General features: G+C 40.3%; 1 protein-coding gene across 4 annotated transcripts in view; it reads left to right on the top strand.

The window, feature by feature from the left end:
• The first annotated feature begins 14840 nt into the window (after positions 1 to 14840).
• RABGAP1L (RAB GTPase activating protein 1 like) overlaps positions 14841 to 16989 on the top strand; it is a 694034-nt gene continuing 691885 nt past the window's right edge. For all 4 annotated transcript variants that reach the window (XM_060091226.1, XM_060091224.1, XM_060091223.1 and 1 more), the window contains exon 1: positions 14841 to 15005. The gene's annotated coding sequence lies outside the window, so the exon portion shown is untranslated. The remainder of the gene's footprint in view (positions 15006 to 16989) is intronic.

Here is a 16989-nt window from a genome sequence, read left to right as displayed (position 1 = left end):
TGCCTACTTGACATCTGTATTTGGTTATTTAATAGGCACCTGGAACTTTATGCATCCAAAAATTAGCTCCTGATTCTGTCCCCTTCTATTTCCTCCTAAAACTTTCCCTATCTCAGTATGCAACAACTCCATCTTTCTAGTCTTCTCTACTGTTAGAAGAACCTAAAATGCAATTCTCCTGGGATATTTCCCAATGTTCTTCTTCATATTACACATAGCAGCCAGGGGTGAAGAAGGGGAGATGAATTGTGATAGTTACAACAATTCTCAGAAGTTGTCAATCTCAGCTTGAGCCCATTTGTGATCCTCTGCCTCTGCAGCAAAAATTCCCCAGTCCTACTTTGCTTTTCCTTCTGGTCATTCTAGGTGTCAGGACAGATACTATGATAAACTGATTAGTTTTAAAGTGATATTTTTCCACAAGGTTTGTGTCCTTAAAAATCTTCCTCTTTATTAGTGGGTTTCCCTGCTGGTATCTTATAACAAGCCACTTTTCCTTGCTGAATTATTCCAAGATAATATGTACATATTAACAGAAACCTTCAGTGTCTTTAATTCAAAGCATAAACATTAGCCACCATAGCATGACCAGTTGAGAATATATTATCGGGCAAGATAGTTTTTGGTACCAGTCAAAAATATCGTACTTGGCCATCTATTTATATTTCTCATAAACAAATTCCCCCTCTCCATGGAGGCTAGTTCTGGCTCAAAAGTATCATTTTAACATTATTCTATCTTCTTTCCTTCTAAAGAGTTTCATATGCAAGGAGCCTAATTCTTTTTCTGGAAGAGTATTCCTGAATGAAATGTAGTCTCTTCCCTTTTTCATAGATTTATCTAGAGTCTGGAAGATTACTCAAAAGAGGGGTTAATCTGCATGGGTTGGCTTACATTGCATAAAATTTCAAAATTTTTTCCATCCACTTTCTTATCTAATTCCATTACTATCCTAATTCTAGTACTATTTTATCCCAATTGTATTATTATTATTACTATTGTATAGTTACCACCACTGCCTTTCATCCCTGCCATGAGCTGGGACCACAACCTTCCAAACCGATTATTTGTATAGCTTCCTAACAGATTATCTGACTCCCTATTCTTTGCTCTGATTCATTATGCATTTCTCTATTAAAGGAAACAAACCCCGATTATCGAATCTGGACTACTTTTTCTTCCTTTAATCCTTTCGCTTTTGCTTTGTATAAGACTTTACAATTTTCAAGGAGTTTTCATATTTATTATATTGCTTAATTCTTAAAGTATTATTGTAAAGTATTATTAATGCTCCTTTAACAGACAAGGCAGCAACACATGTAGAGAGTAACTATTAGTTAAGAAAATCACATGGGCAATGTATATCGGACCCGCAATTCAAACCCAGATCTTTTTGTAAATTATAGTTGATGTACAATATCTTATAAGTTACAGGTGTATTATATAATGATTCACAATTTTTAAAGGTTATACTTCATTTATAGTTATTATAAAATATTGGCTATATTCCCTGCATTGTACACATACTCCCAGATCTCCTTGTTCCAACTTGAGCATTTTTAAAAATAGAGACGCTTTTTTATTTGACCCAAACTGAATCATTCTAATTCTCCATACCAGGAAATTGGAAATGGTTTACAGAGCCTCTGATAAGTTATCGGGAACTAGTGCTAGGAGCTAGGGTGGGCTTTTTCCTATGTGCATGTTCTGGCGTTTACTTCTCGGAGGATCCAAACTGACACACCAGGGTGGAGAGAAAGAGAAAAGAAATAGACAAGAAAAATAGGAATGAAGGAAAGAATAACCTTGGTTCTTAATTTTCTGGTTCCTGGTTCCACACACTCTGTGTAACTATAGATTCAATTTATATCAACAGTATAATACTCATCATAAACTGCTTTATAGAATTATTTGTGTGTATGTCTCATCTGGCCTACTGTTGAGGAAACCTCTTGAGTGTAGAAAGCACAGCATATTAATTTTTTTGTCCCCCCCACTGAGCCAACACAAGGCAGTTATTCAAGTATTTGTAAGAGGATATACAATGAATGAATATACAAAGACCTTGACCCACACAGTTCTAAAAGGGACTGAGGCCTAAGGCACATCTGGATGTCAAAAGTGGAGCCATCTGTGATATACACCTAACTATTATCACAGAGTCAGTACCAATGAATTTTCCTATTGGCATATACTATGTTTGGAGTGAGATAATAAAATTACTGACCTAATAGCTACTTAAACTGTTGGTGCCTCAAGACAGAACAGAGGTGAGATGAGTCAAAATGGTTAATAGCCTCCTAGATGCAAAGGGAAAAATTTAGCCCAGAATTTCCTAAACTGCTTTCAGTTCTGAGATAAGAAACAATAGCCATTTATTATAGAGCTTATGGTTGTATAGTGAAAATATTGATGATGACAGTAATATTGATTTCTGAATTTATTTAGTATTTGTATCAATAATTCTTGCACACAGAAACAATATTAACTCCAAATGTGACTGGCAATTATGGTTAAGAAGAATAATATTTTATCTATCACTACACATATACATATGTCACTATGGTGAAACTACTTTAGAATTATTAAATTTTTATTACAATGCTTTTTTTTTTTTTTTTTTTGCGGTACACGGGCCTTTCACTGCTGTGGCCTCTCCCATTGTGGAGCACAGGCTCCGGACGCGCAGGCTCAGCGGCCATGGCTCACGGGCCCAGCTGCTCCATGGCATGTGGGATCTTCCCGGACTGGGGTATGAACCCGTGTCCCCTGCATCGGCAGGAGGACTCTCAACTACTGCACCACCAGGGAAGCCCAATGCATTTTTAATTTTAAAAATTTTTTTATTTTTTATTTTTTGGTCTTGCCACACAGCATGCAGGATCTCAGTTCCCCCACCAGGGATTGAACCTGCTTCCCTGCATTGGAATTGTGGAGTCTTAACCATTGGACTGCCAGGGAAGTCCCTAAAATGCATTTTTAAACATTATATGGCTAATATTTTTTAAACTCTTTCATGAGATGGTTTGTACTGTGAGCAGTCATAGCTCACACCCTCAACACGCTTGCCCTTCTCTCTCTTCTCTGCTGTAATACAACTTCCCACCTCCTCAGTGCCTGCACCTAATCAGCTAGAGAAAAAAAGTCATCGTGCTGACTGGACTCACTTTAAAATTATGGCCTCAAGTTTCCAGTGGATTCTCAGTGTTACACAGCCATTCTTTACATTTCCTTAGTCATTTGTCTCTCCCATTCTTCCAGATGATGCCATTCCCCTCAAGAATCTTCCTCCCTTCTCCCTCTCAGCTGATGACCTTGCTTTTTATTTCTGAGAAAAAAGCAGCAGTCGAAAGGCAACTTTCACAGCTTCTCACCACTAATTCCACCCACCTACTTGCATTTCACCTTCCCTCCTATTATGAAGGCTGAACTGTTCCTGTTTCTGTTTGAATCCAAACTCTCCTCTTGTGCTCTGGGTCCTACCTCCTTTTGCCCATTCAAGAACTTTGCTCTTAAAATTATCCCATCTCTTTCCTGTATCAATTTTTCCCTCCCTGTGGGATCATTAACACTAACATACAACTATATTTAATATCTCTTAATTAATAAAAGAAACCCTCTCGATCTCACAACTCTCTTTAGCCACTCCCCCATTTCTTTACTTCTCTTTACAGAAAAACTCAGAAAAAATTTTCATATGTGCTGTCCCATATCATTAACTCTCATTCTATCTTGAATTTACTCCAATTACATTTTTTCCCCTCACCATTTCACTGGTAATACTCTCATCAAATATACCTTTGCTCTCCATATTACTAAACCCAATGATAAAATCTTCATTATGCTTCACCTTTTAGTAGTATTCAATGCAGTTGACCTTTTTGGAACACATTCTACTTTGGCTTCCAAGAAACTTCTCTCTCCTGGTTTTACCCCATCTCTAGATCCTTCATCACAGTGTACTTTTTTTGTTCCTCCTCATTATTTTGACAAGTAAATGTCAAAGTTGGAGCTCCCCCAAGGCTCAGTTCTCCTCTATCCTCATTTCCTAGGAGATCTAACCAGTTTTGTGGCTTTTCAAACTATATATATGACTTTTCCTCTTTCTTTTACTTCCTTTTCCTTCCCAAGGCCATTAGGTAGGATAGAGCAAGGCTGGCACTGGGTCTGAGTTCGGAAGAATCAGAGAGCTCAGAGAGGGGTTTGGGGGCCATATGTGAAAGGAGGTGCCTATATAGGAGGACTGTCTAGTATGGATAGTCACAGACTGATTGAAGTGAGGAGGGCATCCATGCAGAGGGGCAGCCTGACATGGGCTATTAGGGATCCACACAGAAAACTGGCCATGCATGAGGAGTCAAAGCCTCAGCAGTATGAGGAGGACATTCATATTGTAGGGGAAGACAGGAGTTGTTTTCAGAGCCTGAATGGGTGAAGAGGATATCTATGTGGAAAAGGGAGTGGTGGTGACTCTGGAAGACCTGTTACTTAACAGGGAGTTGATTACATAAATAAATACATTAAAAAGTTGGAACCAGGTTTCCCACTATCAGATAGAAAAAGAGAAAACTAGAATAAACATTGTGGTGTTGGATTATTATTGGAGGTATTTGTGTGAATTCATGATTATATATTCAGATAGATGATAGACAGATAGATAGATAGACAGATATAAATAGATATAAAATAAATATAGATCTAAAAGTGTATATGTGTTTTTGTACCTCTATATTTCCTAGCTCTGTCCACTGAAAGGGCCTGGGAGTAACAACACCCCAATACAATTGAGCACATCTATTCCCCAGATTTTGGCTTCTAAATACCATTCTCCACAACTGTAACCAGGCTTCTTGGAGAATTGGCTGATTCCAGTACTGGGGCAGCAAAAGTGCAAGATAAGCTTGGAACATCTTGCTGAGCCAGAAAGCAAAGTGCTCCAGGAATGATGGTGGTGGTGGGGTGTATATCACAGAATCCAGCCTGAAAGGTCTCCATGGGCAAATCTGGTCCATTTTGAGCATTAAATTAAATATTGATGGAAATAGATTACAACCCATTACATAAAATAAGAAATCACGAGTCAATATATGGAAAGCTTTGACTAAGAAAGAAGAGGAGGACTTTGAAGTAATATCCCTCAAAAGGCAGAGTTTTAGGGGTGAGTAAAGGTGGTTATATTTTATGCTGGTTAGAGAAAAAAGTAATAAGGTAATCATGCCAGAGATACAAGTCTATTATATGCCTGCATGTTTTCTTTTCTTCTTTCTGCTTATCCACTTAGAAAAAAAGGAAAGTCTTTAGATAAGAGAAAGTTAAAATATGTAGAAGCAGCAACACATATATCAAGAAGGGCTTTTGATTCTTAAAGAGGTATTTGATTTTAAAGAGGGCAGCCAAATATGTATTGTGAAAGATTTTTTTTACTCTGAGAGGAAGAATTTAGGATTTGTTAGAGGAAGGTTTCTTAGTTCTGAAAGTATTCATGGTGGAGTGGGGAAGAGGATGTAGGAATTCAAAGAAACTACTGATAAGTTACTGATCAGAGAGAAAAATACCAAATTTTACTTTGAATATAAGTGACCACTTTGTGATTATTATCACCAGCTTATATTCCTGTTGTTCTAATAAAGGATTTTATTTTTTAAAACATAATTTTTTGGAAAATATGCTAGTTTTCTCTTGGTTAAACAAGTATCTGAAAAACCTGGCTCTTTGAATCCTGAAGCTGTAACAAATGTAACAGGAAGTTGCATAGGAAATTGTGACTGAAGCACTCCAATGCAACAGGTGTGATTTTTCAGAGTGAAGTACCAGACCACCAAGCAGAAATTTCAAACAAATTTCCACTGATTAGATGGTTCTTAAAAACCACAAGAGTCAGACAGCTGTATAGTGAGACTGCATTTGCGAAGAGGCGTTCTTTAGAGAAAGCCATGCTGTGCACCCTAAGCCCTCTCACAAAGGTAAAGGAGGAGAGGGTGCTTGCCCTTTCACCTCCAGCCTAGTGAGTGTGGAATCTTACAGGATTATTCAGAGAACCATGGTGGGAAGGAAGGAGAATAAAGGACTGAGGTCTGACTCCCCCCCACCCCGCCCCGGGAAAATCTAGATGGCCAGAAAGAGATGGCCTGGCAGGCTCTTTATTATTGGAGAAGCTATACCCAATAGTACTGGGACCAGTAAGCTCTCTTAGAGTTTGTCAGGACAAAGGATGTGGGCCACAGAGCAGATGTGGGCCACGCAAGGGAGAAAGAATCAGTCCAGAGATCTTTTTTTTTTTTTTTTTTTCCTTTTTGCGTTATGTGGGCCTCTCACTGTTGTGGCCTCTCCCGTTGCGGAGCACAGGCTCCGGATGCGCAGGCCCAGCGGCCATGGCTCACGGGCCCAGCCGCTCCGCGGCATATGGGATCCTCCCAGACCGGGGCACGAACCCGTATCCCCTGCAGGGGACTCTCAACCACTGCGCCACCAGGGAGGCCCCAGAGATCTTTTTGACTACTGTCCAAGAAGAACTGACTAAAACGTCAGTTGGGCTCTAACAGAAAGAACAGAATGGTGTGGATGTCCAAGAAACCTGAGGATAAGGGAAAAGTGGCAGCAAGAGGAATAGAATATATCCCAGTGTCAGGAGTTATTGGAGGAGCTGTGGCTTGATTGGTCAAGCATGTGAACCCCTGAAGACAAATAATCAGTTTTAAACATCTGCGAGTCCCAAAGAATACAGTCATCTTACTATAATGCCAGCCAATTAAGACATTTCTGCTCCCTTTTCCCTATTCGTTCCCTCTACTCCAACCCAGAGAGTCAGTAACAGCAGCTACTGAGTAGGGAAGAAAGCAAGTAGGAAAGAGAGAAGCAGCTGACCACATTCCGTTTCTCTAAGGCTTTCCTTTCTAAATGTCAAATTGAGGCTGAATTTTGTGATTTAAAGTGATTGTAAGATAAGTGAGCAGAAAAGTCATGAGACTTGCTGGAATTTTCTTCTTAGTGGCAGAGGGTAAAAATCAGCCCTCTGAATTAATTTCAAGAGAACAGTTCTGTTTTGACTATATCTCACAAGTCACACTAGCTCAATGTAATGAGTACACAGATTTTCCACTGTACGGTTAGTGGAAACCTTTCAGAACTCGCAGGTTCAGGTTTTAGGAGGAAATAAGCACTGCAAACCCAAATTTATAAAATAAAAAATTTACAATTCCTTTATTAATTTTATTCACCAGTCACTACAGTAGAATCCTGAAGAAAATGAATATAGAATATTCAAACCTTATGGAAAAATAAATGTAAAATTTGAATGAGAAAATTCAACTTCCCTAAGGCAGAGAGAAAATTCAGTGTACCTTCAGTAAAAAGAATATCAAACTCAAATCAACATAAAACATGCATTTTAGCCATGGTTATTAAGACAAAATAATTACTGAAATTCTCATCCAACCTTCCTGTATCAGCTATCCTAGGTATAATGGGTCTAAATAAAGAATTTCAATTTTAAAGGAATTACAGTATTATGAAAATATTTTAACTATTCTAAAATCATGTGAATCAATGAAGGAGTATGACCTTAAGATAAGGTTTAAATATTGTAGCAGTGGTTAGATTTAGGATCAGCTGCAGTGAGTAAAATCAAAAATAAAAAAATAATAATGGATTAAAAATACAAGGTTTCATTCTGTATAAATGAAGTTTGGAAGTTGGTGTTCCAGGTGGGTTGGGGGTTCTACAAAGTCATCAGTTCATCACTCCTTCCAGTTCATCTAAACTGCTCCCAGTTCATTACTTCACCATTCCTATGGTGTGCATTTGTACTCTCGTTCAAGACGATTGCTAGATTCAACCACCACATCTATGTTCAAGGGAGCAGGAGGAATGAAAGGAGAGGAGCCCATTCCTTTTCTTTGAAGATAATTTCTCAGTTACTTCTTTTTTGCCAGAGTACATAGCTGCAAGGGAGTCCAGGAATTGTAATCTTTTAACTATGCACATTCTAATCTTGAATAAATTTGGGATTTTGTTATTAAGGTGGAGAGAGAAAATGAATGTTGAAGCAAGAAGTTAGGAGTCACTGGCATAGAGACAAATATATTTCTTCTAATAAAGTAGCTAGGTCAAGCATTGATTGCTGATAAATTAGCATTATTGATAGAGATCCTTAATTGTATTGTTGATACAATTTTTAAAAAATGCTTGCTTTCTCTATGCAGAGAACATTTCTGTCGCAACCAAAGAAAGTAATTTATGATAAATTATCAGCAAACTCAGTAATTTGTTATATTACTTAAGTTCTCTCTTTCATTGAGAAGAGAAGCATTTCCAAGACAAATGTATGAATGCATTTTCAGTTTTTCATACAATAAACATCTACTAAATGTTTGGGTACTAGGGAAAAGAAAGACATGATTTTTGTCTTCAAAGAGATAAAATCTAGTGGAGATAGATAGTCATGAAAAAATTTAAAGGTAAGAAAGTGTTATAGGTGCTGTTAGGAAGTATGTACCAGGTGTTGTGGGGATACAGAAGAGAGAGATATTAGTTCTACAAAAGAGATTGAAGGGTATGTATCCAAAGTAAAGTACAAAGTGACAGTGAAATTAAATTTAAAATTATTATTCAATTTTAAATATACCAAATGGCATAGAGAATAACATAATGAACATCACTCACTCTCCATTTATCTTATGAAATAAGATATTATGAATATAATCGCAGGATATACTTTTTATGAAAAATATTCCTCAACTTTGGTATGAAGTTTGAAATTATTAGCAATGATGTATATAGGTATAAATATCATAAACAAATGATCTTCCACTAGAGGTTGTTATTGTCATCAAATCAAAGTATAAAGAGTAGTGAGAATCTTCCTGAAATTGAAGAAGTATTAGAGAAAGTGTTGGGAATCTTTTAATATATTCTAAAGCAACAGTGTCATTTGATAATTCTCAATTAATTTAATGTTAGACTCTCATAGAACTTTGACATAAATCTTTTTTTTTTCAAATTTGCAGCTTATTTTTTAACGTGGCAAAGGGAAAAGGGACTAAAAGAATGTCTTGGGGGAGGGGTGGGAGGTGGTGGAGAGGGTGGATTTCCCATGAAAGTATTTGTAATTTTTGAAGTTGCTTAGAACATATGTATTTAAGGAATAAATACAAAATACATGTATTTAAGGAATATTTCTGGGACTTCCCTGGTAGTCCAGTGGTTAGGACTCCATGCTTCCACTGCAGGGGGCACGGGTTCAACCCCTGGTTGGGGAACTAGGATCCCACGTGCCACATGGCCAAAAAAAAAAAAAAAAAGGAATATTTCTTATATGTCCAAAATCTAAATTCTAGTCCTCTGGCAAGTACTTCAAGGGAACTTGGGGTCACTGCCAAAGCTATGTTTGCATGCCTCGGGTCAGGAGTTCATCAGGGTGCAAGAACTCTGCTAAAATGTCTGAGATCACATCAACACAGAGGCAGGCTCCCCTCTTTGTATTGTTTCTTTACACTGTTAAAAAATAGAGTTCCTTTTCAATAGTTTCTTTATATTGTTAAAAAGGAGTTTATAAAAAAAATTGTTAAAAAATTAATCAAATTCAGAATAAAATGGCAAAGTCAAAAGTTGGCTGACGAAGACTCTCTACCTTTCCAAAAATATAAACATGCTAGATAATAATGTAAAAAATTGAAAAAAATATACGTTGACAATTTCAATATTTTGAAATCAAGAAAGGGGAAATTGCCAGGTTCTAGAAAAAGGAAAACAAAAAAATGGAGTATTAGAGGGAGCTGAAGCCAAGTACATGCTGAAGCCCAATGGCTCACATGGATACTGGAACTGGAAGCATGTCGTGAGACTGGAAGACTAAAAAGCAACGGCTATTGATACATGAACAGCGAGGATGAATCTCAGAATAATTCCACTGAGCGAAAGAAGCAACACCGAATAGAATACCTACTGTGTGATTCTATTTATAGAAAACTCTAGAACATGCAAACGAATCTAGAATGACAGCAGATCAGTGGTTGCCTGAGGATGGGGGAATCAGAGAGAGAACTTACAAAGAGGCACAAGGAAACTTTTTTGGGAGATAAATACGTTTGTTGTTCTAACTGTTGTGATGGTTTCACAGGTGTATACATATGTCAAAACTTGTCAAATTGTTTACTTTACATATGTAGAGTTCATTGTATGGCAGTTATACTGCATGAAGCTGTTAAAAAACAAACAAAATGAAGATTCAAGGAATTGAAGCATATCCTCCTTCCTATTTTTATTTATGCAATATATTTGTTGAAGGAACTTGGTGGTTTGTCCCATAGAGTTTCCCACATTCTGGATTTTATTGATTGCAAAAAAAAATAATCCTTACCTTTTAGAACTATATAATGAAATATATGTTTATCTTTTTTTATAGGTGAAATCCATGTGAGGGGTAGGGAAGAGGAGATTGGCCATATGGTGATAATTGTTCAAGCTGAATGATTGGCACATGAAGACATTATACTATTCTCTCTACTTTTTGTGCGCTTAAACACTTTTTGTAATAAAAAGTTAAAAATAAAATAAGTCCCAAGTCTCATCCCAGAGTTACTGAATCTCTTCGGGGTTAAGTATAGAAGTCTGCATTTAAAAAATAAACTCCCGGGCTTCCCTGGTGGCGCAGTGGTTGAGAGTCCGCCTGCCGATGCAGGGGACACGGGTTCGTGCCCTGGTCCGCGAAGATCCCACATGCTGTGGAGCGGCTGGGCCGGTGAGCCATGGCCGCTGAGCCTGTGCTTCCGGAGCCTGTGCTCCGCAACGGGAGAGGCCACAACAGTGAGAGGCCTGTGTACAGCAAAAAAAAAAAAAAAAAAAAAAACTCCCAAGGTGATTTTGTTATACATTAATGAGGATCACTGCCCCAGACCAAGAAAAGGACTCTGATAGTGAAGTGAATTTCAGACTCCTGCCACAAGGTATGGGAATAGTTTTTGGTAGGTGTCCTTTTCATTTCTTATCGAATCACAAAAGTAGTACATCAGCGCTTCTTCTTCAGAGAGATACTTATGGCTCTGCTTGCCTCTTCTACTGCTGAGGAAATTTTCTGATCTTTATATACATATTGTTTGATTTTGTTCTTATTCACTCTTAAAAGGGTGATTATAATATTGGTTTGATTTATCATATAGGCTTAGTATGATTTGCCTGAATTACTCTGTATTTCAGCCCTGCATAGAACTGTGAAATATAAGAATTTATCTTCTATATCTGTAGTTTCTTCTATTACATCTTTGCTCTCTCTGTGATTCCTTCCTTCCTCAGGTTCCCATGTCTCTTTTTCTATCTTCCTACTAGTAAAAAAACCACTCAAAAACCATATGATAAACTCATTTATACAAGATTACTGATTAGAGTCATGAAGTGCTCTTCTCAGGGTAAGTTGATTTAAATAGGGCATAGGACTGAAGTCAAAGTTTTAAAAAAAGTATAGTGAAGGATTCTAAGGTATAAGGTAACCGAGTCAGGGAAGGATTTGGGGGTGATGGTGGTGAAGTTCCTTTCAAGACCCTGTAAAATTTTATCATGTAGGTTGTTACCTATTCATTCCATTGGAAGTGTATCCTTAGAAGAGTCAAATAATGCAACTACAGCCTTTTCTTCTGTAACATGCATGGAAAATTTAGCTTTGGCTGCAAGTAATAAAAAGCCAAATTCGAACTTTCTTAAGTAGCTAAGAAAATTTATTGGCTCAGGGAAGTTACTAAATCCAGAAGAAGGTGGTAGGTTTCAATCTGGGTTCGAGCTCTTACACCATGTGTCAGCTTTATCCGCAGGCTGGCTGCCCTCATGGTAGCAAAGTGGCTACAATAACTATGGGACTCACATGCATCCATCACACCAGGCAGAGAGAGACAGAGAGAGAGAGAGAGAGACAGAGAGAGACAGAGAGAGACAGACAGAGAGACAGAGAGACAGAGACAGAGAGAGACAGAGAGATAGAGAGAGAGAGGACTTTTCTTCTCCCAACAAACACAAGATCTGGCCTTCCTTATGACTGGACCAATTTAGACTTGTGTTAGTGTCTATCACTGACAGAGTCAGATGAGGACCTGATTAGGCTGATTATGTACCTCACTTAGGGTCTACACTTGGAGCTGGAGCTGGGCCTGTTCCCATTCAAATCATTAGCTAACTTACAATTGCAGAGGGGTGGAAATGCACACTTGGGTGGGAGTCAACCAATAGTGCACATTATAAATGCAATATAATAATATTCCACTCCATTAAATACCATAGTTTAAATTCTAATGTTTTTGTTCACCGTTGAACTTGTTTCCAGTTTTTGATACAGTATTATATTTTAAATTGGGAATTGCAGACCCACGTGAAGGAAACAGAGCAGTGTAAGGTACAATAAGGAATGTAAAGACTTTGGAAAAGAGACAAAGCATGTCCTGTAGCCTACTGTCCTCATGTGAAAATGTAAGCCCACTGTTTCCAAATCTTCCACTTTTTAAAAAGAACCCCGAAAAGCATGTGAAGTCTTCTGGCTTTTAACTTTGGCTAATTTTTTAAGCACCATGCAGGCCAAACAAAATGCATTTGTGGGTTAGATCTAGACCTAGGCCACCAGTTTCTGTCATGTTATGAATCATGTTAGAACATTTTATAACACCTCCCCTCAAAGTAAGAGCTTCAATCCTTTCATGGACCAGGGCTGCTAGTGTATGCTTAATACTAAGAAAGCCATAGTGGGGAGAGAAGTGAGCATCACACATTATAGAAAGAATGCTTTGTTATTAGTTCTTTGGCATGTACTTAGAACTGTTTTTCTGGTAGTGAGGATGAGTTTGTACCAAATCACCTTCACTCTCTCTTATCTAGGTTCTCTTGTGACTTGTCTCTTATCTAGGTTCTCTTGTGACATCTCTTATCCAAGTTCTATTGTGAGGAACAGCTTGGTTTTACAGAATGACCCCTGGTGATTAGAGGTGTAACATGTGGCCATGGGACAGAGTTCTTTTCCTTGTAGCAAGCTGGCACATCAGTGATCCTATAATAGTGACTTGGCTGTTATGCTCCACTTTAATAGGAGAATTAACTGGCAACAGCCAATGGTGGACACTGTTATTGCTGCCGAAGGCATATGGTAATGAATTTGGGAACACTAAACTTATTTTGGACTTGTGATTTAAAAATTTTATTTCCTTCTTCGGGGCCTGTTTCTTATTGAATGCAGCTAATTTTCACAGTGTTGCCATTTTTGTCAGAAAGCTTTTTTCTGGTTCGCAGATATCAGAAGGCAGAAACTCTTTTTCATCTATTGACTTTCTTATGGTGTCCAGTGTAACTTTACTAGTATTTCGTTTAGTAGAGGCTAAGTACATAGTTGTTGGCTTATTTATTAATAGATATAGATGTTTTGAGTTATATTTAACTTTATTAAACATCAAAAGACCAGCATTTATTGGGTCAGGCCCAGAGCTAGGTAGTCTCTTGGGTTACAGAGCTTAAAGAAGCCCAGCAGGTAGGGGAAACACAAAACAGTTGCAACACTCTTAATATGTCCCAACATCCACAAACATTTAAATTAGGAAAAAGGCGCAGTGGAGGGCGCAGTGTGTGTGTGTGTGTGTGTGTGTGTGTGTGTGTGTGTGTGTGTGTGGAGAACTTGAGAGGGCTCTTTGGACAAATGTCATATTTCTCAGGTAGCTTTTGGATCTAGGTGGGGAAATGAGTGCAGGGGAATTGAGGTAGGACAGAGGGAGAATTTTAAACTAAAGAAGTCACTCTAGATCAGAAATCAATGGACATACACTTAACTCTTGCTGCAATATATTCACTTATTCATACAATAACATTTATGGAGTACTTTCTATGAGTCAGACACTATGCTAGGCATGGTGGAAGATAAAAATGAATGAAGCAGGGCCTCAAAGATTCTCTAGTGGGATAAAGTATTGCACAGATTTACCCAGGTAAGGGTGAATATATTCGGCGCCACAAACCTATAGAAACAACGTGCTAAGGAAATTCAGAAAATTTCCTGGTCATTTTTGCCTGCAGTATCTGAGAAGGAGGATATCCACAGTTGACGGATCAGTACAATATTAGTAGATGAAAAAGAGTTAGCTTATTTTCTCTCTACTAGTTTGTTCCCCCAAATTTATGACCCCAAAGGATAAAAAGGTGCAAATGAGGGTACGTTTTCTTCATAAATACATAAGAGTGCTTCCTGTTCATTCCGCGCAGGTTATTTTCCTCTTCAATGTCCCCTGAGTCGCACAGAACGAACCGGCAAGGGAGCACTTCGTAAGTACACAAGACACCTTGAAAGAGGCACAGAAAAGAGTAACTGGCGAGAAAAATTAGTATTCTTTAAAAGGTGACTTCCCTGAGGATTACTGGGCATTATTAAGAATGAAAATATATGTAAACCAGGTTTATGAGCAAGAACACAATCGCCCCAAACTCAGAATTATCTAAGAGCTCGGTAACCGCCGGGCAGGGCTTCAGCCCGACTCGCTCGGGGCTCGGGGACGGCCTCAGCTAGCCCGCGCTGGCTGGCTCACGGCGCGGTTACCCTCCGGGAGGTTCTGAAGCGCCCCGAACGCCTCTAGCCCCTTCGCGGCTCCCTACTCGTAACAAGCCAGGTCGGCCGGGTCTCCACTCGCGAGCCCTAACCCAACCACGGCCAGGTGGGGACGTGTACGCGCGTGCGCGCCCGCCGCCCAGGGCAGAGAAGGCGCCTCCGCCCTCAGGAGCGCGCACGCCGCGCCGAGGGGCCCAGACGCGCGCGCTCCCGACTCGCCACCGCCTCCTCCTCCTCCCCGGCCCGCCCCCTCCCTCGCCTCTTCCTGCCGGGCGGTCCTCCTCCCCTCAGCTCTCCGCTCCCTCCGCCCTGCTCCCTCCGCCCTCCCAGGGCTCTGGCGGCGGCGGAGTGAACGGGACGGGCCCGGTCGCAGAGCGCGGGGCGGCGGGTGGGACCCGGGCGCCTGGCAGAGTTGTTCCGGCCCTGCCCGCGGAGACGTGAGGAGGTGAGGCGAGGGCGGCCTCCTAGGGGCCGGCGGGCAGACAAGAGACCCGGAGCCGGGCTGGGGGTGCTGGCTTCGGGACGAGCCGGGGAGGGTAGCGGTGGGGGCCAGGCCCGGGACGGGATGCGAGAGGACCTCGGGAGGAAGGCTCGGGGAGGGTTCGGGACTGTCGGTGGCTTCCCGGACATCGCGGTTCTCCCGGGCGGCGGCTCTTCGCGGCCCGGGCGGGCGGGCTGTCGGGGTCGGCGCCCCTCACCTGGGGGCGGGGTTGGTGACTTGGGAGTTCGTTTCCAGCTGTGCCCTCCAGACATCGCCGCCGCCTCCGCCGCTGCCGCCCGCTGCTACGCCGTGCCTGCTGCCGGGTTCTCAGTCCCAGCAGCCCCACGTCCGGGGGGCGTGTGGTTAGGTTATTTTCTTACCCACATTCAGGCATCTGTTCGTGACCGCGTCTTGCCCTCGCGCTCCCCCTGTCTCCGCCCGGGTCTTTGCTCCTCTGCTGCTGTTGATGCTTGTGGTTTTGCTGGATGGGATAGGCTGCGTCCTGGGCAGATCTCTACTTTCAAGAAATGCCCCCCTTCAAAGTTGACGCCTGGCCATGCCAAACAACCCCCGTCCAGGTTGTGGGTGCTCAGTGTCCTGATAACTGAGTCAAAGTTTCTGAGACTAGGCTAGTAGTTTACACTGGTCGCCAACGGTGCAGGACTGGGCAGTGCGTCAGCATGTGGAAAGGGGCCACTGGCCAGCGGGAGGTGTCCGGGTGCTAGGGGACTGGACCGACAGGGTTTGTTTCTGATCCCAGGGCAGTGTGTCCAGGTGCTTGTGTATTCTCCTTATACTTCTCAGGATCATAATAGAAAATGTACCAAAGTTCACCTGGTCACTTGCAGAACTGAGGGTTTCATGTAAGTGATAAGAATTGTCAACCTCATTATGCTAACGGTAAGGAGAACTTTCGCTTGCCTGACAGGTTTCAGCGCTGACTGGAAACTGATTTCAGGGTCTGCATTTTTGGTACAGGAAGGTTTAGGGATTTTTAAAAATACATTTAAATTATCTTGTACATGGTGGGAGGTTAGTAGTTGCTTCTTAACGATTCTGACAACACAATATCGTGAAAACCTTCTGACTTTTCTCATAATAGTGTTTATATGTGGCTTCTGCTGCACTTCTGTAGAATATCCAGTAGTATGATGTCAGAAGATACAAACATGAAGTTTGCTTGTGGTCAAATTGGAAGTGGATTTTGTGCATGGAAAATATTGGTCCACAAGTTGCTCCTACTGGAAAACTGGCCTGTGATTCGTTATCTCAACAAAGTTCCATGTGAAACTGACAACGAAATTACAAAGGAGAAAGACCAGATGAATTTAATGTATGCATTATCTTCAAATTGTATTAAGTGCTCGCTTGGTAGGGGAGTTAGTTGAGACTGAGTTAGACTGATGTCTCTATTAAATCAGGTCAAAATGTGCCCTGGTATTATGTATTAACAAGTCATCTGGAGAGAAGTGGATGTAGTCTTTATAGGTGAATGTACTATATAGCCTACATTGTATTCTAGAAAGCTGGAAACAAGGTAGTAGGTCCCAGTACACTGGGACATGTAGTGAATATACCAACCAACATAAAAAGGTATAACTGTAAGTGTATAACTTTTTTTTTTGGCCTGAGTTATTTTATGGGAATTTTTATACATTACAATTGTGATGTTCTGAGAATTTTTGTTCTTTTGCTAATTGTTTCATGATTCAGACCATTTTCTTTTCACTCTAGTAGTTTTTATGGTGTTTTTAAATTTGAATAACAGAATTTTATTGAGTATGTGAAACAGAAGTTTCTATGTTTATCAGCTCACCAATTCTAAATTTGTGACTTCTAAAAACTTATAATTAAAATTTTCTTTGCCTTAACCCAAAGTTGAACTCGTTCAATTACCGTATATTGAACTCAGATGATACAGCATTACAACTGATAGTCCTTTTATCCA

Source organism: Mesoplodon densirostris, chromosome 2 (assembly GCF_025265405.1).
Source record: "Mesoplodon densirostris isolate mMesDen1 chromosome 2, mMesDen1 primary haplotype, whole genome shotgun sequence".
NCBI classification, from domain to species: domain Eukaryota; kingdom Metazoa; phylum Chordata; class Mammalia; order Artiodactyla; family Ziphiidae; genus Mesoplodon; species Mesoplodon densirostris.
This window is presented reverse-complemented; position numbering and strand designations above follow the sequence as displayed.